The sequence below is a fragment of the Anas acuta genome, chromosome 13 (genome assembly GCF_963932015.1).
Source record: "Anas acuta chromosome 13, bAnaAcu1.1, whole genome shotgun sequence".
NCBI lineage: Eukaryota > Metazoa > Chordata > Aves > Anseriformes > Anatidae > Anas > Anas acuta.
The window spans coordinates 20,507,167-20,532,865 of record NC_088991.1 but is presented as its reverse complement, the minus strand read 5'-3'; the positions used below and the strand labels follow the sequence as shown (position 1 = coordinate 20,532,865).

The window sequence follows — 25,699 nt, the reverse complement described above, 5'->3', positions numbered from 1 at the left end:
CACGTTATGAATAAAGATGTGCAGCTGGGCAAATAATAACCCCTTCCCCATCGATGCCAGCCTTGACCCCCAAATCGTCCCCAAACCGTGCTGGCAGCGCTGCTGGAAAATCCATCCCCGCAGAAGGAAGGGATGGATTCCTTCCCCTTCCCCTCACAGCCCGGGGAGGCCTGGGAGCCCCCCGAGGCCAAGGGCAGCATTCCCAGCACATGCATATAGCACCAAATTCAGCACAGTCCCGATCCTGACAATGCTGGGAGCTGCTACAATAAACAAGCACGGCACGAAGCCGATGGCCGTGTCAGGAGAAGCCGCTTATGGCCCCCAAAGGTCTCCCATGGGGACACCTTTCTGACCACCAGCTCCAGGGCTGGCCTCACAAGAGTCAGAGTCACAACTTGGCCCGCTATGAATGCGGCTCAGCCGGTGCTTTCAGAGCTGCGGTGCCAGGGCTGCGTCTTCATTTCCATGGTCAGGGTGTATAATTCCCCTCTTACATTCCTGGGCTTTCTGCTTTCTTTTCATTTGCACCGTTGTAAATTAGTATTCGCTCCACTGGAATCTGTGGCAATGTAAACACTCTGTTTGCAAGAAGAGGGCTGGCCTTTTTAAAAACTTCAACTGGTATCTTTTACCGGGATGCATAAAGCAGAGAGCAGATTTCCGCTTATATTTGTTGCATTTCAAACAGAAGCAAATGTTTATAGCCGGGCTGTAAACCACGATAATGTGGGACAGATACTTTACAGAAGCTGCACTTGTAGACAAAGGAAAAGGAGAACCCGTGGGTTAACTTGAAAGTTTGGCTTGCCTCTGCAACGCTTCTCCCGCCTTAGACGCATTTACCAAGCATCAGTCACATCCTACACATTTATAAAATTACACACGCACTGAAGTCATGCACCGACAAAAATACACATACACTGAGTCACACTCCTGTGAAATTTAATTTGTGTCCGGTCCCACATTTATGCAATTTCACACACTCGCGAATGGATATCCTGGCAGCTCAAAAGCCACCGGCACAGCCCCTCAGCGCCCTGGAGCAGGAGCCTGCACACCGTGCGCTTATGGCACGGAGCCGTGAGCCTCAACACCGCCATCGGGCAGGCAATGTGAGAGCAACTGGACAACAAGGCAAGATATCAGTCATCCCATGCAGCAGGGGAACTGCATTCCTGGGAGACAGATGTGATTCTCCAGGAGCTCATCGGAGAGCCAGAAAGCACCAGGGCCCTCGCACGCCTACGAGACTTGGGCCGGCACATCGCCGAGTCCGGCTGTCTCTTCGAGACGCTCCCTGACAAACAGTTTCGGTGACCCAGGAATATTATCTTAGCAAATCAAAAACGTAAACATTTGGGTTCAGGACTGTGCTGAATGGATTTGAAAATGAGTTATGGTAGGAACCCGGCGAGGAGTCTGAGTTTGGTTTGGCAGTTGCCTCCTTTGCCTGGAACCTGCTTTTCAAGATTAAATACGATACTCTGCAATACATCCAAAATGTCAATTACTCCAAGTCTCTCAGGTTTGCAATTACAGAATGCAAGTCATGTTCAGCATTTTATGAAACTGCTTTTTTTGGCATGGACCATCTTTCTCTTATTGTAAAAAATAACTTTCAAATCAAAGCATTAAATCAAGGCAAATACACTAGAAAAGGACGCTGGGCTGTAAACCCTTATAACGCCGTAACTGGAAGGGGGCTGAGCGAGACGATTTCTGTTCAGGGAAGGAGAGCGCCCAGTGGTAAATCAGGGTGAAAGAATGTGAAACCGTCTTTGCTGAGGAACGCCTAATCCCCCCATCACAGAGCTAAATCCCACAGTCACCCTGTGAGACGCCCCCATGGGACAGGGGGGGCAAGCCTCCAGAAAACACCTCTCCCACCCCCCTGCGATCCAAGAAGTACTGTCATGTCTCGCATTTTAGCCTGCTGCAGAAGCAGCTGCAGGCAATTTCTTTCAGGCTTTTCCAAGCTTTAGGTCTTTGCTGCCAGAGGCTCTCTGCCCCCTTTCTTCCTCCACATCTGTAGGGCGAGTGCAGTGGATTTGGGAACGCCGCCCGACCTCGGTCTCACAGCACGGGGGAGGACTCTGGCTTGGAAGTGGCTGCAACACCAGAGTGCTCCACATCCCTCCGAAGGTCAGGCTCTGCTTTGTGTGGACACTGCCTGCACTGCAAAGGAAAGGTGAAGCTCCTGGCAAAGCAGTGATTACAGGGGAGTGTATTTGTCTCTGAACCAGCGAGTCTGGCTGACAAGGAATCACCTTCCTTCCGCTGTGAGTTCAGCTGCAGCTTCCCAGCCTTTCAAGTCCCGTCAGATCCTCCGAGGTCAGAGGAAACCCTCAGCACTGGATCTTTAAAGACACTTTAACTCATGTCACAGCCGAATGGAAGAGCCAGCAGACCTGGTAGGACCTGTGCTTCGGGAGGCAGCTCGGCCAGGTGACAGCCTCGCCTGCGCTTAATGAGTGTGGGTGCTGACACCCACCCGCCTCGCAGCAGCCCGACCGGATTCCTGGCCGGGCAGGAGATCTGTCCCACTGGTTTCGGTCCCGTTGACATTCCCATCCCGGCCGATGGCTCCCAGCTAAGCCGGGGCGGCTCCACACAGGGCTGGGCGCAGCCGTCCCAGCCTCGGGATAAGCGCATTTTCATCTGAGCGCACTTTTTTTTTCCGATGAGGAGCTTTGGCAGCGGATAGCCGGGAGCTGTGAGCTCACCGTGCTGATGGTTCCAGGTCATCTGGCTGCTGAAAGCCCTCAGCAGCATCGCTGTCCCCACACACCAGCCTTGCATGAAACACGGCGGTGCTGCTGTGCCGGGCAGCCAGGCACCGCCAGCCCCCAGCTCCCAGAGCTGCCACCTCGGTGCTTTTCCACAGCACAGAAATCCTTTACTGCAGGGGAGGGAAAGGAGCACGCATCTGGCAGAGGCGCAAGGCAGGAACCAGAAGCTGAGCGAGGACTGGAGCTGGCCAAGGAGTCTTAAAAATCCCTGCGTTGGACTCGAGAGCGCCATTCCTCTGGACCCTGCTGCGGGCTTGGGCCCCTTTTGGATGTTGTTCCTGGAGATGCAGGTGCACAGCGTTAAGAGATCATTTCCTGTTTGTGCTGCAGCTTCAGGGGATGGATTTACCACTGGGCTCAGCCTGCCCTCCTTTGCTCTCCATCCCTTTTTGTGCTTACCTCCGCCTCTGTTCCCCACGAGCACCTAAGAGCCGGGCAGATCTGCTGCGCAGCTGGAGATGTCCTGTTCTGCAGGGAAAACCCAGCTGCTCTCCCAAAAGGCACGCTCCCCATCAGGGGAGACAAACAGCTCCTCGGCAGGGCCTGTGCAATAGATAAGGACCTGAGCGAATATTAGAAAATGTGAAAGAGCAAGCCGAAGGAGGGAGATACAAGCTGAAAGTCAGGCAGTAGTTCTCCCTCCACTGAAAAGGGTTTTAATTGCCAATCACAAAAGGTGATCTGTAAAACCAGCCTGAAGTGGGGAGTTCATTTGAAACACATGCAGGGACTGCTCAAGTTGCCAATGGAAGTGCAATTAAGCACAGGAGCTGGGGAACGGGACCTGCTGGAGCCAATACAGATGGCCCCACATTACCAGCACACAGAATAAAAAGCTCCCTAATTGCAAGAGTTGATGGGGAGGGGGAGACTTGCCTCCCCTCCCCAGATCAACACAAATCTTCCAAAAAAAAAAAAAAAGCCACTCTGAAACTTTGGTTACAAAGTGAACAGTTTGACCCAAAAATTAACTAATTTTTTTCTGCCTTTAGCAGCCTGTTTCCGTGTGTTTCACCTGCTGCACATGTATGAAAAGGGCAAGAATTTGTTACTCCAAAAGAAAGATTTGAGAGAGAAAAAGATGGGTTTGTCTGTGTCAGATGGACAAAGGCAGCACAGTCACACCCTCAGATCTCTCCTTCCCTCTCCACCCCCTGGTTCATCTCCTTCCTCGTGGGCAGTTCTCCTGCTGGGCCCATTTTCTTCTCAGATTAGCCAGACTTATGAAATGCTTGGGACTGGTCACTCACCTGCAATAATGCCTCCGCATTGCAAAAGCCATGAAGGTTAATATCTGATTAAGGAAAAATGAGTAGTACAATAAAAACAGATAGTATCTGTCATTTAGATCACACTTTAATTTAGGGCAAAGGTGAAGAACTACGTTAAGAAGGAATGCCATATGAAAAGGCATTTCTTACAGCAAGAGAGCTCTTTGTGTGTGCCAAAGGAGGAAGGAGTCACCCCGAGGTCCCATTCCTCAGCGTGAAAACCTGAGTGATGTGAAACCACAGAGCATCCCCTGGGATTTCAGAGATGCTGGCCTCTGTTGGAACAGCATTGCAGTCCTGGAAAAATCATTGCCCGCAGCTGCCCCCTGCAAACAGGATGCTCTGCTGGGGTCCCTGCCTCGCTGTGCTCTGAGCGAGACACCTCGCAGGAGCAGGCCCTGCTGATGGGAAGTGCAAGGCAGGGAGGAGGTTCTCCAATTACCCTCTGGAAACTTTATATTCTTGTGAGCTCAGTCTTCCTTTATCAGCAGAGATTCAGGTCTTAACAGCAAAGTGAGTTATGCTTAGAGGAAACTGAAACCCTTGGTAAAAAACAATGTTATCTCAGTGAAGAACAGCCCTCCAGCAGGGCACGCACCAGCAAACCCCAGTATTTGCAAGCACCTGACACCGGGGATATTTCCCTGGTGCTGTTCTCTCCTTCCCTCAGCCAGGAAATGAGTGCTGGATGTGGCAGGCTGGCAGCCCTGGGACAAGCCCGTCCCGAGGCCATTTCCAAAGGACCATTTGCTCCTCGGGCTCTGGGGTGTCCCTGGCCCACCAGCACCATGCAGTGACACTTTTCAGCTGCATTTCCCTCTGACAGATGAGGGATGCCCAGCACGGGAGGGCCTGGCAGGCTCCACAGCCCATCTCCCCACGCTGGTGGATGACAAGGTGGAACCAGCAAGCCTGGCTTCTTCACACCTTCAGGGAATGATGCTGTCAGCACCCACCAGCCCTGGCCATGAGAAAACAGGGGCAGCCTTCGTGGGCCAGCACAGCCCCACGGCAAGGACCAGGCATCATTAACCACCTCATGGATGCTCATCTTAATTTGTGCTGAAACACTGAAAACTGGTGGTCTTCAGACATAGTCCTCCAATCCCCCAGTCCAGGGCAGCACCTCGTCAGCCCACGGTCACTGGGAGATGCTGGCAGAACTTTTTTCCTTCGGTAGATGTTCCTACGGTGCATTTAGACTATTAAACCAGAAATCAATTCCCATTTGATGTTGCATCCCCAGAAAGGCTGCTCTGAGGATCTCCGACCACGGCGGGCTCAGACAGGGAGGCGAGCCGGGCTCGCTGCCCCGCGTCCTTCCCCCAGCGTCGCTGCCATTAGCTGTTGAACGCGGTCCAACAGCGCTCTGAGAGACGCCGAGAGCCTGTCAGTCGCAGCATGTGCTCTTTCTCATTCACTCCCCAAGAGAGATAGCTGTGGATGGAGTGGAAAGCTTTCCGAGTAAGGCTTCGGGTTTGTTTTCTGTATACAAGTTGCTGTGTGTTTATACTGGGCTGGAGAGGGTGTATTAAAACCGGGGCTATTGCATGCTCTTTAAGCATGTAATTACTAGAAAAGATATTGATACACTGAGAAGAGTTTAAGGGGAGGCTGTAATGATCCAGAGGCTGGGGGAATCCAGACAGAAGTATTTTAAGTGCAGCATCTGCCTACTTCAAGCAAGCAGCAACCAAGGGGAGAGATGACAACATCCTGCAAATAGCTAAAGTGCATAAACACTGCAGGGAAAAAGGCTCCTGGTACACGCTGCTGAGAGCCAGGGATCATGTTAACGAAGAGCTTCGGCTGAATATTGTTAAGCTCCCTGAAGTGAAGGTGTGTTGAGGTGGCAGATCCTCAGGGAAAGCCCGGAGAGGGCTGCAGAAACAACCTAAGGAGAGGGCATCAGGTGAGAACATGGCAGTGCAAAGGAGGGTGCCCCATCTCTGAGAATTCACTAACCCCATGGTAATCCCCACTCCTCAGGGCCAGACTGTCTATGAAGGTCTTGCATGTGGCATGGCAGAACGAAATTAACCCTTGAAATGAACCTTTGCTTCTGGCTGGGCCTTTAACATCCATCTCCTCCACAGCTTCTAAGGACGAGTCGTGCCCCAGCTTTAATTAGCTGCTAAGAGCTTGCTTGCTCTCTGCACTCCAACCACCCCTGTTCACAGAACTTGTAGAAGCCTAATTATCTTCAACTCTTAGCCCGTTAAAGGTTTTGTTCCAGATCTGCCACCGACTCATGTGGTGTCAGCAGGCCTGTTTTCTCCTGGCCTTTTCTCCCTGGAAATCAGGGCAGTTCGGTGCCTGTCCCACCGGGAGCCAGAGGTAATGAGCACTGCAGGTGTCTGAAGGTGGCCACCTCACCTTCGGGACCTTCTTTTTTTGCTGACTTTCATTTTCAGCCCCAAATCTTAATAAAGTCCAAGTTCTGTTTGAAGAACAATGGAAGGGAAGATTGTGCATGCTTAAATTAAAGAATTTTATCACTTCCAAGAGGCAATCAATGGAAAACTGCAGCGCAATCACATGCAGAGGCACACCAACCACCACCCCCAGCTGCTCGCCCTCCCAGCCCTGCTGCCGGAGCCCTCCGCTGGGCAATCGTTTTGCTTTGTAATCCTACTTGAACGCTTTAAACACCATTAAGTGCAGACACCAATACTGATACAGCACTGCTGATTGCACCAAGGAGGGATCCATGGCTATTTAGGACCCTATTAAGTAAATACAGTGAAAGCAGGCAGTCATAACCAGGTAATAAAAAAAGCATCAAATTATTTTTATAGTTAGAGCTACCAGAAAGTTCCTGTTCATCCCAGTACAAGTATCATTCCCCGATGGTAAAAAGATTGTTTGGAGAGGAGGGACAGCTGCTGTCTTTCACACTGTTAATTATGAAGATGGGCTAAGAATTAATCAGGTAAGGGGAGGGATAAAAAAAAAAAAATCAGGGAATCAGGGTAAGGAACTACTGAATTTGTCCTTTAAAATAAGTTAACCACATACTGAAACTTGTCAGAGACCCAACATATACATCCCCACATACATCCTCAGCTTCCAAAAATGTTAATCTACAGCTCATTTTCTAACCCCATGGAAGTATATAGGGTGCATTACGTTGAAATTCAGGTGGACACCCAGGAAGGGAGAGGTGCAGGGCAGAAGGCTGGTGCCCACTCACCACCTGCCCTGCGGAGCAGTGGGAGGCGATGCCTGCAGATCCCCTCCGCCCTCGTGCACCGAGCGCAGGAGCTGCCAGCTGCAGTGTGAAAACTGCTCTTCCCCAGCCAGAGTGCCAGGAAGCCAAGCAAAATCTCAATCATCAGGAGCGAAGAATCAAAACCCATCTAGCTGGCAGCCGAGCTTCGGAGCTGCTGGTCTCGGAGATGGGATTGATAAGATCCCTGGGAGGCGCTGCAAGATGGGAAGTCTGCGTGCCAAACACAGCCAATTAATGTCAGCCCTTTTCCATGCCAACCAATTAAGCTGTGTATACTTGTCACCAGCAATTGAGAAGGGGGTGGAGGGCAGAGAGGACACGATTCCAGAGGAGCCTTGAAGATATAAAACCTGCTTAATTTATGGAGGGGAGGGTGAGGGTGTAGACACCCTGCACTAATCCAAATGGGACCTGATTAATGTCTTCGCTAATTTAGGAGCTGCTTGGCTCTCGTGACCTGGTGAGGCTTCATTTAACAGAAACCAGGCTGGCATGGGAAGCAAAGAGCAGCTTAACAATGTAAGAAGCAACAGATGGGGTCTCCAGCCGCCTTGCCAAGCACCAAAACTGTTTTCTGAATGCTTTCTCTTAAACCTCCAAAAGGGAGAGAGGAACACAGAGCGATAATCACAACCATAAAAACGTGTGTCTTGCCCACTAAGTGGGCAGCCAAGGGCTCTTTTGGCTGGGGAAGCAAAGCTGTGGCAGCAGGAGCTGGTGCTGAGCCCTGCTCCCCACCTCTCCAAGAACAGTGGACAGCAGCAGGGGCACAGAAGAAAGGCAGCTTCTGACCCAGTAAAAGCCATGGGCTGCTGTGAATTAGAGGAGGGTGAAGCTCCCCCAGGGAGCTCACAGCACTGCTGGGATGTCAGAGGGGTGCTCTTGGCCAGGAGGTGCCTTCCTGGCACATATGAGCCAAGCTGCTGTCCTGGAAAACAGCCTCCCTCCTGACATAACCAGTGCTTCAAGCTGCAAGGAGCTATTTTGGAACATCTTGAAGCAGAGAAAGTCACTGGCTTGGAGGTGTCCCCAGCACCCAGCAAGCCCTCTTCTCCAGGAGAGCCATCTCCAGCTGCCTCCCCAGCCACACGTCCTTGGCTCTGTTAATTGCGTGGCAAGGAGCCTCCAGGCACAGGTTAGCAGTGGGCAACCACCAGCGTGTGGTGGCAAGTTACCTGGCTGGCTGTGAGAGAGATTGAAAGATTAAAGCCGTGGAAAAAATGCACGGAAGCAGGGAAGTCAAACAGAGCACCCAGTTCAAGCCTCAGACAATCCATTTATCAGACCGGGGAGCAGAGGCACCAATAAAGCGCGGAACAAAGCAAGCCTGCCCGCGTCTGGAGCTTTTTAATAAAGAAACAGTAAAAAACAAATAACAGAGCAGCCCCACTAGCTCCTGCCAAGGGGCTTCAGGAATTGCACCTGGCAGAGGAGAACGGCTCAGACACAGTTGTATCTCCTCGAAGCCAACGCTGTGAGGAGCGAAAGGTGTCGTTCTTGTACACGCCATATGCCAGCATGTAGATGCTAAAAAAACACTGATGTAGGGGTTTTGTTTGGTTTAGAATTTATTATTCTTTCCACCCAGGAAATAATATCCATTTCCACAGATCCTGGTTGTGCTTTGTCCCTGGAATACTTCATCTGCAAGCAAACAAATATAAGGAATGACCACTGACCTCCTCCTCCCTTTTTGTTTGCATTTAAGAAGGCATGTACATTAGAAACAGAAGATATTTATTGCAATTTCTTGCAAAGCCTTCATAAAACACCACATAGCCTGAGGAGCACAATAACAAAAGCAGTGTTCAAAGTCAAGTCAGATAGTCTCGCCTCTATTTGAACAGGGTTTTTTCACCTTTTCATACAAATGCTCCAGGATAGACAGAACAATGCCTGACATTTCCGAAGCCTGCATCAGGTCCATTTAAAAGCCTGGCGTGCACAAAGCACGTTGTTGATCCCCCAGTCTAAGCCAAGTATGAAGACAAAAAATAAAGAAAGTTTTCCTTCTTTTCCCCCCTGGATACAATAGGCACCAGAAGGCCAGGCTTTCTCCTGAGCTCTCTGATGCAGCAGGCACCGTGACCCTGCCGCAGCCGTGCTCACCTCCGCCAGCATCCAGCCAGATTTCGGGGGCATTTCTGGGACTGAGCTGCAGCCACACTGCTGCTCAGCACGGCCACAGACCTGCTGAAACACAGCGGGCAGCGTCCTGCCTCCAGCACCCCTCTCCTCCTGAGGCCAAGCACGCCTTTTGGCTCGCTGGAGTCCATCCCTGGTATTTACCTCTTCCCTCCACAAACGCCAGTCCTTTGGCCAGCCGTGCCCTGCCGCAGCTTGAGCTGCTGCTTTTCAAAGGCTTGGAAAAAATGACAAGCAGCAGCTGCCTCTGCTGGATATGCTAAAAGCAGGGAGTGCCATTACCTAATCCTAAATGAGATGTGTTTTACAGCAACAGCTAAAGTACGTGGCTGCCTGATACACTCCCTTGCAAAGGGCTTCGTCTCAGCTGGCTCGATGGGAGATAAGGTGGTTGTGGAAAAACAGGGGAGTGTCAGCAAGGAATGAGCTACCCCTTCCTGCTCCGCTTTTAATTGATGAGGAGCAGCTCCTGGCAGAGATGCCCTCCCCGGGAGCTGCAGACCTAAGATTTACACAGTCTCACCAGCGCGCACAGACGCAGACGTACCTGGCAAGCAATTTACAGCAGGGAACAGGCAGAGCGCACCAACAAGCCCCACAAATGAATTTCTGTTCTGTAAGTGTTGCCTGTTCCATCATGAATGGCTTATTAAAGAAGTCCATGGTGTTGCTCTCCGCACGTAAAGGAGTTTATTGCGAGTGATTTATTAAACTGCTCTAACTTGTCAGCAGCCACTTGAAACATCCACTTTCTTTTCTTCCTTCACGTTTGCTAATGTCTTTATAAATAGCTGAATAAATAAATCTCCAACACTTGTGCCTGACTGTCACATATCCAAAACTCAATCGATATCAGCCCAGATTAGGAATGAGGTGAGACTGAGCCCTCCCCACTTATAACCAGCCCCATCTGTTGAGGTAAACGGATGGTAGCACACTTCCAAAAGATGTATTTTGTGCCTTCCCGCAGAAGAGCTGGGCTTGACAGTACCTAATTCTTCCCGTTTCTGGCCTGGCCAGTGGGTGCTGGCTCCCTGGGTGAGATGAATGGCACTGCCGCAGGACTCCTCTCCCGCATCCTGCAGCAGAGATGCTCATGGGCAGACCCTGCTGGCTTTATAATCGACGGAGCTAATAGAGTTCAGATGCTTTCAGCTCAGTTCCCACTAGACAAATCTCTTTCCAGGACAGGACTCCTTCCTATCATTAGTTTTACCAGTCTCAGCTCATCAGCCTTAATTTATTTGCTGCAGAATCACTGTTATTTTAATGGTTTGCTCCGAGTTGAAATTCTGCCCGTTCCCTCCTAAAGTTTTTCCCTGTTTTGAAAGAGCCCAAGTGCTGCTTCTGCTGGTCCCAGCCCGCAGAGCCCCCCCATGCCACTCCAGAAGTGCCTCTACAGCACACAGAAGCCAGGCTAAGGGTGGGTTTCCCCCCTGCCCAGAGAAATGCCCGAACAAAGCACATCACCACCATGCATTTGCCGTTCCCAGCTCAGGTACCGCAGGCAGAGGAGGCACCAGAGCTGCTGCAGCCTCCACAGCCCAGCAAGACACGGCTCTCCATCCATCCTCCTGTCCGGGTAATTTAGCTCGGAGCTGCAAACCATATGCTCTGGATGCGCCTCTCTCCTCTTGCTCTGGCTGTTGCCGCTGAAGTCCAGGGAGATTCTCTGGAAGAAGCCACTTTTAATTTGTAATCTGATTAAGCCATTAGAGGCGAATAGAGCAGTAACTAACACAAATTGCCAATCGTTTCCATCAGCAAATCCCCCCAATTAATCCTGAGATTAACCCTGATTACACGCAGTAATGGTGATCAATGCACCCTAATGGGGTAAATCCGCCCACTCCACTTTCTTCCACATCCCAGAACGATCAATTTTAAATCAGCATGATTTATCTGGCAGGATCCGAGCGAGGCAGGGAGTGGAGATGGGGCACCGCCTGCATCTCCAGAAACAATCAGAGGAACGCTACCTCATTAAGCTAACTGCCTCCCTTGGGGAAAAGAAAGCCAAACTCGGAAAAAGAGCTGGATAGAGAGAAACAAAGTGCAGGGGAACGCGAGACATTTCATCCGCTTGCCTACTGCACGCCTGCCCGTTTGAATCCTCCCGGCACCAAAAAGCTCCTGCGAGGTGATGAGACCAAATGGCTCAGAGCAAGGCTGCACTTCTCAGGGATTCCTCTGTCAAAGCGAGGAAGTCAGGCTGCAGAAGAGCTGAAAAGGAAAAAGCCTTCCCACTTTGTGATCCAAGCCTCTGTTCTTCCCTTTGCTGCCGAAATCAGAAGTTACCCAGGACCATCCATTCCCGAGGATCCCCAAGCACTTCGTGAGCTTCAGAGCCTGGCTTAGTTCTCACTTACTTCTGTGTTATTTATAGAGCAGCTGATATCCAAATTCTTGCTTCAATGGGGATTTTGCCTTTGTACGGACTAAGAAAGGACTAAGTCAGAAGCTCAGGATTTGACCTTTGGTATACAGAAATCAATTCATCCTGCACTGAAATGCAGCCATCTCCAGGGTGAAATGCAGCAGCAGTTTAACAGTGCATGGCAATAAAGCAGGTTGATTTATACAGCCTTCTCCTCCAGCACTACTTCCCCTACTTTGGCAAAGTAGAAGAGGAGCAAAGAGAAACTGCTGGGAGATGTGTTAGGCTCCGTGCATCTCGCTGCAGCTCGTGGGGCAGCAGAAACTCCAGCACCCAAAGGCTGGGGCCTGGGCAGAAGTCACATCAGCAATGGCTCGTGTGGTCCCCAGCAGCACATTTGGGAGGTTTTGTGATGCTGGAGGGAGAACCTCAAGGATTACAAGTTCCTCCTGCTTTAACCCAAGCTCTATATATTCCAGGTGGACCCTTCCCAATACATCTCCAGCAGCTTGCCCTGTGCTCAGACAGTTTTCTTCCACCAGCACCATTAACACAAAGTGGTTTGAGCCCTGGGTTCACACCCTGCCTCCCACCCCAGCAGGATGATGGGGCACCATGTCCCGGCAGAAATGGGAATCCTTTCCCATCCTTTATCTGCGGAGGGACACCAGAGGCACTGCACAGCTTCCACACCCACTGCTCAGCCCTTCCCTTTAGGATTTAGGGCAGTGCTATGGGAGCTGCACTACATGTACCCCTAAAGCCGTCATCTCTAGATCCAGCCATGTGAAAATGGAAAAGTCTCCATAAAAGCAATGGGGCTTTTCCATCCCATTGCACCTATGTCCCAAGGAGTTGGAGCTATCAGAAATCCAGTCCCTGTGCAGGTGTCACAGCACATCCTGACCCACGTAACTGTGAGGAGGGGGTACACAGCCCCTGTGGCTCCATGCCCATTGCAGGACCCACACTTTGCTGCACAGACCCAGCTGCTCCTTCCCCCAGGAGCGAAAACCAGTCCCCTCCTGTCCAAAACACAGCAGGGGTTCCTGTGCCAGGACTGGAGCTCAGGGCAAGCAGCCGTTCTGTGTAGCAGTTCCCCTGCCCACACCGCCTGCTCCAGGAATGCTGTCAGAGAGGAGAAAAACGCACAGCAAGAGGCTGCCTAAGTATCAATCAGCCTTACAGTCCCCCAGGGAGGAAAGGTTTAGTTCCCCTGCAGAAGCAGCGGTCAATAAACACGGCACGTGCTTTATCGCCTGTCAAGGCTGCCCTCTCCCATCAGCAGAGCTGACACCAGCCCAAGGCAGGAGCCCGGCCACCTCCTCCCAGCCCCTGCCTCCTGCAGGGCCACAGAGGATGGCAGAGATGTGCTGTCCTGCATGATGCACTGGAAAACAGAACTGACACAGCACGAGGATGTCCTGGGATAAGGAGCATCTCACAACCCAGGCACAGCTTTAGGTGGCTGTGCTCCTGCTGAGCTGCTCGTGGGGCAGGTGATGCTCACAGCAAGTACCAAAACTGGGGAGAGCCTGGGGGAAGCACTCTGGCAACCCAAAGGCTGTGAGAAAGGCCAGGGCTGTTCCTCCAGAGCCCTGCCTCTGCAGCCAGCAGGCTGGGTTTGCACCTTCGCACGCACAGCCCCAGGTGAGCACTGCACAAAGCACACCGATGCTGTCAGCGTTTCCAGCCAGCACCACAACATCATCTGCCATCGTCTGGGACGTGGATCAGGCCCCAGACACACATCGGCACATCCTGCAGGTGATGTTTTTTTCCACTGCTGGCTACGAGGGGTTTCAAAGCACTTTGTTTCAGGATGAGGTGCAGGGCCCCAGTGCCTCAGCTGCCCCCCTCTCCCCCCAACTCCCGCAGCCTCTCACAGAGGGGCTTTTTCCCCTCCTTTGATGTTCAGATGAATCGAGCCTCGGCCGTGAGAAGCCCCACGGATTTATGAACTCCTCCTCTATGATGTCTTTCCAATAGCATCCCCCAGCAGAGCATTTGCTCTCCCTTCCTCCCTCCTTGTGCTGAGCCAAGCATTCCTTTCTCCTCCTCCGTCCCCTCTCCGCCGGCCCAGGAGCCGCACGGCTCGGCCAGAGCCCAGGCTCGGAGCAGGGAGCTCTGCAAAGCGGGCCACCGTCAGCTCATTTTCCTGATTACAGCAGGTTTGATGCCTCCTTGCTGTCAGCCCCACAGAAGGTAATGCAGGCTCGCTTGACAGCCAGAGATGAAATACTGCAATTCAATCTACTCCCCCCCCAAATCATGCCAGGTCTGCAATTCTATAGAAGTTGCCACAGACTTGAAAAGAGAGGGACAAATAACTGTGATGGAAACCATTCACTGGAGACTTCTAGGGGAAATTATACACCCGCAAGGGGAAAAAGGATCATTAGGAGGTGACAGGAGAAAGCATTTGCATTGCAAGTCAAACCAGCTGGAGGCTCGGAGGGAAGCATTGTGGTCACTGCCCTCCCCAGTCCAATTCAATCAACTCCAACAATTGGGAAAGCCTGGAAGACAGCCCCGCTAGCTATTTGACCCAGATCCCCCAAACATAGAAGTCAACCTTTACCTATAAACAGAAGTGAAGTGTTGCAAAGGTCCCAGAAAGTTCACCTCCTGCATTAAACCCAAGCACAAAAAAATCTGCGCCTGTCTCCTTTTTAGCAGTCACCTCCACCTCGACAGCTTCTGAGAGCCATAACTGCATGGGGAGATTGCTTTGCTTGGCAAACAAACGGAGATTAAAGTGAGTTCACCAGGAACATCTCTATTTAGTTTCTGGGCTGAGCATGCTGATAATGTGATGGCACATTTAACTTTCGCTGCTTGAAACAAGGCACAAGGAGATGGAGGAGACGTAAAAATCAAGGAGAGTTTATCCCCGGCATGAGCATCACACCAAAAACCCTGTCCCCGGATGCAGCCAGGCCCGTGCAAACAGACACAGGTGGGTTCCTGAGCCACTAAGGCAGGGAGAGGGGCTGAGCCCACCTCCAGCACACACGCAGCAGATCCAGAGGGGTGGAACAACCCCCCGGGACAGAAAAGCTTCACACCCCACCCCTCATTTCTCTGCCAGAGCATTAGCACAGCTCTCCGAAACCCCAGAGAGGAGGTTCGAGGAAGGGGAGTGATGAAAGAGGGGCTGAGAGGGGCCGCCTTCCAGCCAGCTGGAGCAAGGGCTCCTCATCATCCCCCGGGGATGCACGGGCCTCTCGCTGCCTCCACACGCAGGATGTGCAGAGAATCCTGCCCTGACATTTGCACGCAGGCTCGAGCCAGGAGCACTGGATTTGCAGCTCTGCCTTGGCTACAAGCACAGCGTGGAGGTTCACAAGGCGGCCTCCAGCACGTCCTCAGATGGCTGGCACAGCATTAGCAGTCTCGGCACAGCCTGGCAGAGGCAGCTCTCCTCGGTGGGCAGAGCAGGCGGGGAAGGAGGTGATATACTCAAGTGACATTTGCGCCCGGGCGCGACGGCGTGTCACTCAGCGCAGCCAGACCACGCGGCATCTCTGGGGCACCAAAATTACACAGCCAAGTAAAGCCTACAAAATCCATCTGCCCTTTTCAATATTTGGAGATAATTAACTCCTCCAAGCTGAGATATTACAAAAGAAAGCTGTTAGTGAATCTGTTCAGCCACAGGTCTGGCTGGATATGGAGCCTGCAGGCACCTGGGACACTAAAAGGGCAAGGAGGACGTTTCATATTGCCACGCATTCCTGGCTCCCTCATAGAGAGCCCACAGGGGGACACACATAACACAATAACCCTGAAGAAAAAGACCAAGAGCAGGCTGACTTACCGGGAGAGAAACATCATTGCCACCCCTCCCCTGGTACCATCTGAACCACACTCATCTCCAGATGGCTCTGGCCCCAACAACCCACCTGCAGCTGACCAGCATCCAAACCAAGCCATGGCCCCCTCCCTGCAGTATTTATATGGCCTGCAGCTGGCCCAGCCCTGCCACCAGCAAATCCCAGTCAGACCAGTTGATTGCAGCTGCTGGAGGGGGGCGGTTAACACTTTCCCTTCCATCATCACCCTGGAGCTATACACCCACCGTGGGGTGATGCCAGGGAAAGCGAAGGCAAGGGCAGCTCTGCTCTCCTGCCTGCTGTGGGCTTTCCCAATTGTTGGTGGGAGAAGCTCCATGGCACGGGGTGCCTGCAGGTGTTTGGGAGCCTGGCACTGCTCTAGGTGGGCACCCGGAGCTGCAGGCTCCCCGTATATCCGAGCAGATGTGCAGGCTTAGCTTTGAATTAAAAAGCAGGCCAGCGGCCAGCAGGCATGGCAGGAGGGGAAACACATGCCCAGAGCGACTGGGAGAGACACCAACTGAGCAAGCAAGGGAAAGAGATGTGCAGAGCCCTGGGTGAAACCGAGAGCCTCCCGGACCGACAATTCAGCGGGCATCTCCTCCTGTGAGCCATTATTCTGCTTTTGACAGACTTTTCTCACCCTGCAGCACGAGGGATGTGAATCATTCACAGGTACCACGTTTTGGCTGCCTGGAGAGCTAACACACGCTTTACTAGCTCCCCAGGCCCCCGGTTTCCCAGCCCTAAGTGCTGCATGTGCTGCTCGTAAAACCTCGGCAAAGCCTGGGGAGAGGACGAGCAGGATGCGTGCTGCTGCTCACCTCCCCACCCCGCACCTCTGCCTCTGGCCCTGGGAAAGCACACCATAAGGCCATTAAGAAAGAACCTGACGAACTCAGGATGAGGTCCTCAAGCAGCTGGCAAGGTTTGCAGACGCTCTGCTAATTGCTGGAGCAGTACAAAGGCTGCCAGTCCCCGGAGCAGGGCAGATGCTTCCCGCAGCAGCAGCCCCGTGCAGAGCCGCCGCTTCCCGTCCCCATCCCCGGCCGCTGCTGCCTCCGCGGGTCATGGGGGCAGTAAATATTTGCACAGGGCTGGACAAGGAGAAAGCAAACAGGGTTCTTTTATTTATGGGGCTTGGCAGCCCGCTCCCCGGGCAGCTCCACGGCGTTTCCGTCCTCACCAGCCCCTGCACACCCCGGCTGCTCCACGGGAGAGGCGAAGGAGTGAGAGATGTGAGGCCAAATCGGGGAGGACAGGGAGGAAGCGTGTGTGACAGAGAAAGGGAGAGTGTCAGAGCCGGGATTTGCAGAAGCAAGTAAAGTGGTGTTGCACGGGTGTTTTTGAAGCTGTGTTTATTTTACCTGCAGGCTGGAAGGAGGGAAGATGGATGCATCTGCTGCTCCGGCTCCCTCCCGCTCCCAGGGCCCCTCTCGTGCAGCCAGGCCCGCTGCGCTGGGTCCCCAGCAGGATTAAACACTTTTTCCGTGCCTTTTCCTCCTGCAGGGGGTGGTTGCTGACTCCGAGGGTCTTCCAAGAGGGGCAGAAGGAGCTTGGACCCTTCCTGCACAGACACAGGTGTGTGCCAGGACACAAACATGCCTGCACACATGTGTGCATGTAGGTGACCCTTGCAATTTCCCCTCCCCAGGGCACACCCCTGAGATGCTCCCCGGCCTCCAGCACATGCTTCAGAGACACAAGCCATGGAAATACCTTCAGAGCAGCTGGGTGTCCCAGGAGAGCCTCATCTGCTTCATATCATCCACCCAGAGACTGATGGCAGGAGGCAGAGGGGAAGGAGCTCGGGGTTCACTGACCCCTCTTCGTGCTGAGTGTCTGGGTTTAGGAAGGATTCAGACTTATTACAAACCTCCGGAGTTGTTGATTTCTTGGATTTCTGTCATGTCATGAGGAGCTTTCTCCGGGCTGGAAAGGGCAAGGGCATGTATCTCATTCCATAAACTCCTCTGAGATGAAGGTAAGCCCATGAGGCCAAGGGTTAAAAAGACCCAGACCAGGCTGGAACTAATAACGTGGAGGAATACGTGAACAACAGGATCCTGGTGGCTCTTCGGGAGAGGTCAAGATGGTTTGCTGGTGATGGACAACGTTTGTTATTACATTGGTGCCCGGCGTGAGGGGCCGTGCCGAGACGAGCCCCATCCCTAAATTTGCTAATAGCTCGGAGGGATAATCTGTCCTGGCCTGTCAAGCCTGGCGCTGCCCATCAGCTCCTTCAGCGTGGCTGACAGAGTGCTTTATTTATGCACCATGACCAACACAGGGACTGGTCAGTCCATCGCTCACTCCAGCAGCACAAGCAGGAGTTCCTTCTGACAGAGGGATTGATGGCCTCCAGCTGGAGGTCTCCGCAAGCTGCAGGATTGATCTCCCTCTCCCAGGTAAACCACAGTGCTTCTCTTTCAGGCGGTCGTTTCCCCAGCCAGCAAATGCACAGTAGCAGGACCGGGGGAGATCGCAGCAAGCAGGGGCTGTGCTCCAGAGGTGGGAAGGGGGAGCCAAAGCAGAGCCCCCCCTGCTGCCCCCATGGAGCCTACCTCTTCCCAACCTGCCTGCCTGCTGCCCCCCAGGTCCTGCGCCCAGCAGGGGCTGTGCTGTGCCCTCATGGTGTCTGTAGGAGGACAAGGTTGGCGTTCCTCAGGGCTAGGGGAGGTAACGTCCCTGGAACAGCAGGAGCAGGCCAGGGTGTGACCAGTTTTGGGGCCAGAACCGGTTGATTTTCAGAATCTCCAAACCGGCAGCCCTGGCTGGGTCTGACTCTCTGCCTTTCTCCTTCTGCCATAATTCATCCTGCAGCAAAGTGAGGCTAAACGGTTACCATATGGGTTCGATAGCACGCTGCACCTGTTTTCCCCCGTAGATAACCACATGTGGTACCGCGTGATGGAGAGCCCGGGCTGTGCGCACACGGCAGTCCCAAGGCAAGCCTTGTCGTGCCGTGGGGTGCTGCTGCCTGCAGCGGGGGCTGCTGGAGCTGCTCCTCTCCCTCATGCATCTGCTGGGCTGGGTTTGGGGCCCCAGGGAGCAAGCCCTAAGCCATGAAGCAGTCCCCAGCTCCAGACACCACCGGATCCTGCCCAAAATTGCCACCGGTGATGCTGCAGCCTGCGCCCCTGAGCCAAACAGCGCCATCTCCAAAACAGCAAAGCGCCCCGTCTCCATGAGGGGAAGAGGGAAGGAGGTTGGGGGCATTTTCCTCTTCCTATCCATACGTTTTCTTTCAGGGAATGTAAATTTCCACGAGGAAACAAACTGCTGATGACCTACAGAAGCCATCTGACTGCACCCCGGGAATCTCTGGGATGAGTTTACAGAGCTCCGCATAAACAGGGCAGGGGAGGCGCAGGCCTGTGGCAGAGGCGTTGCAGCTCACACGTAGGCTTGTTTGCAGATGCCACTGTTCAGAGCACATCCCTGTGGCACAGAGGGGCTGCTGGCCATGGGCAGAGTGCTGCTGCCCACCTCGCTGGCGGCTGCGTGCAGGCAGAGCCTCCCTAACCCTGCCGTGCCTGGCAAGGAGCTCACCCTTTGGCTGACTTTTTGCAGTCAGAGGTCGTTCTGTTTTAAAGGTCTTGCAGAAATAACGAGCCAAACTGATTTGCTTAATGCTGAAGGCAAGCCAGCACGTATCAGCTCCGACAGAGCTGACAGAGATGGAGCACCCGGCCAGGCAGAGCGCAGCAGCACCGGGGTGCTGGCCCCAGCACCGGCAGCCCTTGGGGTATGGTGGGGGGCTCTCAGCAGCACCCCCTCCCCAGGACCACCTGCAGCGCCTGCCACCCCCCACTGATGGGTGCTAACTGGGCTCAGAGCAGCTGGTGGCATCCTGCAGGTCCATGGCTGGGTTTGGAAATACTCATCGTGCCCTTGGTCAGTCCTCGCTCCCTAAGCAGTGCCGTGCCTTAGGCACCTTCCCTGCTCCCCAATCACTTCCCCACGGTGCCCTGCAGCTGATGCAGCACCCAAACACTGGTGGGGGGCTGCACACCAGCCCCAGCTCCAGGAGGGGCTGCGGGGCCGGCCACAGCCCGGGTATCTGCCCTTCATGGAGAGCAGAGGTGGCTTCTCGCGCTCTGCAGCCCGAGGGGAAGCTCCGGGTATCTCCTCTAACCCGTTTCCACTTTTTCCCTCCCCGACTGCTAAAATATTTATGTCAAAAGTAGACATTAAAATTTAAGGAAAGCTAAATAGAATTTAAACTTGTGTATTTTGAGAGGAAATGAGTCCCGTAAGGTGATCGTGCTGCTATGCACAGATGATTGATGTCGGTTTATTTATCTGCTACCGCTAAATGCTTGCAAAGGAGACAAGAAAGGGATACAGCCCAGCTCCGCGGGGCGGGGGCAGCTCCTGCCACTGTGGCAGTGCTGAGCTGGGAAGCGCCGAGCGGCTGTGCCGGGCCAGCCTGGGCAGCACAGCCCCAAACCCAGCTTTGGGCTTGCACGGTGCAGGTCTGGGCTTCTCCTGTCCTTGCTGGGAAACCACCGGTGAGCACGGGGCTGGGCGAGCAGAGAGAAACTGGGGCCTGGTGCTTGTGCTCAGGCACCAGTCTTTTCCTTTTTTCCCTTTCCATTTCCCTTTTCCTTTTTTTCTTTTCCTTTTTTCCTTTTCCCTTTTTCCTTTCATTTTCCTTTTTTTCCCCTTTCCCTTCATTTCCCCTTTTCCTTTTTATTTCCTTTTTCTCCTCTTTTCCATTTTCCTTTCCTTTCCTCTTTCTTCTTATTCCCCCTTTTCCCCTCTTTAATTTCCTTTCTTCTTTTTCCCACCGCTGTCAAGAAAACCACTCTCACACATCACAAGTGCCTTGATAGCTTCTTTCATGGCTCCCACCCCTCGTGTGGACAGCACCACACCACTCGCCGGCGGTGTTATTACATGGGTAATATCTTGCTCTCCCCTGCCTGGAGATCCCAGAGCTGCTTTTGCTGGCTCTATTTCCCTTTCCGTATGAGGCCGCTTTGTTGGCCTGGCTACTATTTGCATAATGGTGCCCATAATCACTTGAGAAGGAAATCATTTCCTTTCACTGGAACTGGGGACCTTTTCATTGCATTTATTTATATATATACATTCCTGAAAGCCGTGCACTGACAGATGCTGGAAGCGGCCGCCCCTGCTCTGCAATCAGACACCCCTCCGCCCCGGCCTTGCGGCTTCCTTTTAACATTCTTTTTTTTTTTTTTTTTTTCTTTTTTTTTTTCCGCAGAAAACAAGGTTTGTTGATTGAACGGTGGTGCTTTTGCAAACGTTGTTCGTTGGGTCCCAGCCATCTGTTAATGCGTTCAAGGTTACCCGGGGCTGACTCATGCTCACGTCTCTCTCCTCAAATCCTGCTCTTCCCCGTCTTATACTTCCTTGGGAAGAGATGCCTGCCTTGGTATGTTCGGCACCCGGGGAAGCATTGGTGGCTGATTACGAGCTACCAGGTGGCCATGTCCTCCCGTGGGGTGCCATGTGTGTCCGGGGGGTGCCACCCCTCTCCGTGGGGCTCCCACGGGCTGGGGGTCCCAGCCGGGAGGAAGGAGCTGTTACTTATCATCTGCCTCTTCCAAAGTCGTTGCTCAGGTTTCCTTGCTTTGCGGGTAGATAAATATGTGTATGTAAATAAAGCCCTGGGACAGGGAACGGGGAACGAAAGCTCTTGCTCCAGGAATGCAGGCAGAAAGAGGGGGCTGGGGAGAGGAAGAAGAGAGACAGAGCAGAGCTGCACGGAGCAGTCCCAGGGAGGTGTGAATAGGAAAACAACGAGGCTGCTTCCAGTGCAACCATGGGGAGAGGAAGGTGCCCACATGGTCTGCTGGCTGTGTGCAGCATGGGCTGCTGCCTCCCCCAGGGCTGAGGCTTGGGTGGTCTGTGGGGGTCCTGCCCTGCACTGCAGGATCCATCCCTGCAGGATCCATCCCCGTGGCCAAGCTCTCGCTGCCTCTTGCTACCCCCAAAAGCCCAGAGCAGAAGCGGGGCTGGACTTTTGCAACCAAGCGGAGAGGGTTAGGGTTGGCTTTGTTGTTTTTATTTTTATTTTTTTTTTATGGAAAAAATGCTGATGTGTCAAAACAAAGTCTCTTTGCAGGAATGTGCTAGTTTCAGTTTAACTCTTTTCAGGAACTTCTGGTCAAAACTGAGAAGCAGGAGAGAGAGCTCCCATCCCGTCCTGTCCCATCCTGTCCTGTGCTGTCCTTTCCCATCCCTGCTGCCCCGTGCCCACCAGCTGCAGCCCCACAGGGGTACCCAGGCCGGTGCCCACCCAGCTCCACCAGAGCCCTGCTGCCCAGGCACAGGCTGGGGGCAAGCAAAGGGTTTCTGCCTCCAGATGTGGTTTTGATTAGACATTTTTGGAATAAAAATGAGCAAGTAAAGCACAAAACAGCTTGGTTGACATCGCTGCATGCTTCCCGTAAAAGTTTCCATTTTGATTAATCAACATTCCTCGTGAAAAGCATCTCCTGCCCCCCTGCCATCACAAAATCTGTGGTGGGAGCTGCTCGCCACAGCCCTCACAGCACACAGGGTGGGGGCTTCGTCTCTGCCAAGCCCCTCGGGGCAAGGGCTGACCGCCGGGACCCCCGTGCCCTGGTGCCAGGCTGGGGGCGATCGGCGGTGATCCGCAGCCCTTCCAGCGCCACTTCAGGGACTCCAGTCCCGCTTAATGAATGATCATTAACTGGGGACATTTCAGATGAGAAAATTGTTTTAGGAACGAGCAATTAAATCCTAACGCTTAGATCACGTAACTCATTTCTAATTAAACTCACTGTAAATTATAGCAACGGTATTTATTTTTAATGAGGAATAAAGCTGAAAAGAAATTGAGGCCCTTCAAAAAAATGAAATGAGTGGGAGGGAGGGAGCAGGAGGGCGATGGCGGGGAAGAGAGCCGAGTGGCGAGAGTTCAGAACCAGGCAGAAGAAGGCTACAAAAACCCTCCCCGGCAGACCCAGCAGCAGCCGAGCAGCGATCTCCATTCCTGCTCTGCACCCGAGGACCTCCTGGCAACAGCTCTTTATATTCTGACCTTTCCCAAAGGTGGGGAAACCTTCGGGGCCGTGCCTCTTCGGCGTCTGGCCGCTGGGAAGCGGGCTTGCTTCCCTCTGCCTCCAGATACAGCTGCGGCGTGACAAGGAGAAATGGTGCCCATATGGAGGCATTAATGATCAGAGGCTGAAAGCAAGCACGGAAGGATCGACTGCTCTCCAAGCATATATTAATCGCATCCATCACGGCTCGGGCAGCGGCAGGGGAGGGCAGGGGCAGCAGGCAGGGAAGCCTGGTGAAGGGGATGGGGCAGGAGCGGGTGGTGAGAGGGATGCAGCTCTGCAGGGGTGGGTCCGATGGAAGCTGGGCGAGGAGATCTGGGGGTCTCCTGGTGGGTCCTCACCTCCTGCCACGGCCCCCCCAGGAGGTGCTGCAGGGCTGCGTGCGTGGGGCACAGGGGGAGGAAGCCCCTGCCCAGGGCACTGGCGGTGGCACGGCCACGGCAGGTGGAAGCTGCGGCAGACAAAACGTGTTCCAGGCAATCACTGTGAGGATGTGTAACTGTGTAATGAGCCCTCACGTGCAGGCGTGGGTCTGTTGCTAACTCCAGTCAGTAATCCCTTCCTGTCCAACGCACCAAAGCCCTCCGGGCCAATTGCACCGTGCCATTACCATTACGCCCTGCTGGTGCTTTCCACCCAAGGACCTCAAAGCACTTTGCAAACAGTAATTAATTCCAATCACTACCTTTTCAGGATCTCATTTATCCCTAATTTTCAGATGGGGAAACTGAGGTGCAGGGCTGGGGTCGGACCCAGTCACCATCACCGCAGAGCCCCAGACCTGTGTTTGGCACGGTGGCCTCGCTGTCATCCACCAGCCCCCAAAATGTCCTGGGGCACCCTGGCAGTCCCAGCAGGACACCCTCCGGCGATGCACCACGGTTTCACAAGCTGTGCATAGGAATTGCCCTATTCCTTGGGCCAGGGGGGTAGTTTTAGTGGAAAACATGGATCCAATAATGGTGGGCTTCAGCTCACAAGGCTGTATTCACACCAGGTCTGCTTGGGGAAAATTTCAGAGTGTTGGGTTTGAGCGATGCCCACCCAAACCACAGCCCCAGCCCTTGGGCAATGACAGCAGCGTGTCCTTTGCTGGGAAAGGTGGTGGGGCTGGGCTGAGGAGCAGCAGCTGCCTCCTGTGCAGCTCTCTCCGCCTGCAGCAGGTCGGGACGGCAGCGCCGGGCAGGCAGCGGGGGCTTGGAGCAGAGGCACCTCCCTCGGCTTCCCGGAAACCTTCCCACGGGGCCCCCGGGGAGCTTTTCCTTTCGCGCTGGCTCTGTTTAAACAAGCTCGGTGCCTTGACACTGCGGTGCACGCTCCTTCCCTGAAAGCCTCGCTAATGACTTTTTCGAAGGGGCCCTCTCAGGCTGCTAAGCCCACGGCGGCCGGAGCGTGTGTGGTGTGGCTCGCCAGCTGTCTGCACGCGGATTTCCATCTGATCGGCGTGCAACGGCAGCAGCCACGGCGCTGGGCTTTGGACAAAAGTAATGATTATTCACCTCCTCCCGGCAGCCCCGGCTGTGTCCAAATGCTTCCTGGCGGCCGCGTGCTGCAGCACGGGCACCGTCCTCCCCAGCCCCTGGGCAGCGTAGTGAAATAGCTGCAGACAGATGCTTAAATTGCAAATGTTTTTCCCCGTGGCTATGTTCCCATCACACCGAGCTGTGACCAAAATACAGGCACCGGTGGTGGCTGCGTTGGAGAGGACAGAGATGTGCAGCTGGGGAGAAGGGGAGTGATGGGGACGTCTGTCCTGCCTGCACCTGCCCGGGTCCCTCATGGGGAACAAACAGAAACCCTCGATATGTGGGGTGTGCACACAGCATCCCCCTCCTGCAGGAAGCAGACTGGGAGCAGAGGACTTGTCCCTGCCTCTGCCACTCATTTTTTATTTTTTGTCACCCCTGGAGAACCACATTGGGGTGCCCAGCTCAGGGCTGCGCTGGGCTGCACTGGGGGTTGCGATCAGATGTTTGTGTGGGCGGCCAGGGGGACAGGTCCTGCTCGTGTCTTTCTCCTTGGTTTATTTGCATTTGCAGAGAAGATTGGAAGAAAAGTCCCCTTCTGGCTAGGGGATAAATAAAGCAGAGAGAGATGAGCACTTGAGGGAAGTGGCATTAATGGGAAATGACACACTTGCTGCCCTGCAGCAGGTGGCACCCAGGTCTCTGTGACAGGCTGGCACCCGGGCAGGGAGAAATGCATCACGGCAGAGTGCAGGAGAAAAAGAGCCAGCCTGGCAGTGCAGACGTGTTGCTGCCTCTGCTTTTGTGGATTTTCTTTTCCTTAAGCCCCCCACCCACCTGCAGGAACCTTCGGCGGGTGAGCTGGGGAGCAGAGCTGCAGGGGCCAGGGAGGGCACAAGGACAAGCGCTGTGGGTCAGCTTTCCCCTGCCCTGCATGGGGTCTGTGGGGCGAAGAGCATCGCAGGAGCATCCCAGCAGGAGCCGGGCTCCCCCCGCAGAAGGGAGACCCTCAGGGTCCTTCCAGCTCCCCTTCCAACCCGGAAAGTCTCGTACAGTTTTAGCACCTGGAGATTATTGCAATTATTAATAGCAATTATTGTCCGACTGCTCCTCGCGCCGTACCAGGAGATTGCCAGTGAGCAGGATTTATCTGGCTGCTGCTCCTCCTCCTGCTCCAGCACGGACGGAGGCGGCAGGAGGCAGGGACCGGCCTGCAAGGTAGCCGAGTCAGCACTCCGGCTGCCCAATTTAGCCCCGCTGTTCCTGTCTGAAATGGCATGTGCATATGGGAGAGGCCCGGCTGCGGGCTGAGTAACCAGGTCAATGTTAAACACATGCCCCTTCAGAAAGATTATACGGAGCGTGTTTTCCATGGCCTCGGACAGCTGTGCTCTGGCAGTATCATCTGTCTTTTAATGGTGCCCTGCAGAGCGACGGGGTTGCCACTATTTAGGCAGGAGAGAAAGCAGCAAAGTGAGAAAAGGAGCGGGGAGGCGGTGGGAGGGGGCGACCCTTCCAG

General features: G+C 53.8%; 1 long non-coding RNA gene across 2 annotated transcripts; it reads right to left on the bottom strand.

Annotated features, from left to right (window-relative positions):
- Positions 1–105: 105 nt before the first annotated feature.
- LOC137863716 (uncharacterized) lies at positions 106–15,753 on the bottom strand. Of its 2 annotated transcripts, none has more exons than XR_011101068.1 (2): positions 15,638–15,753; positions 106–5,944 (listed from the first exon to the last, which is right to left on the bottom strand). It is a non-coding gene; the product is annotated as an uncharacterized lncRNA (long non-coding RNA). The 2 variants fall into 2 exon arrangements; XR_011101069.1 differs by having other exon boundaries at positions 106–6,503; positions 15,638–15,749.
- Positions 15,754–25,699: the final 9,946 nt, after the last annotated feature.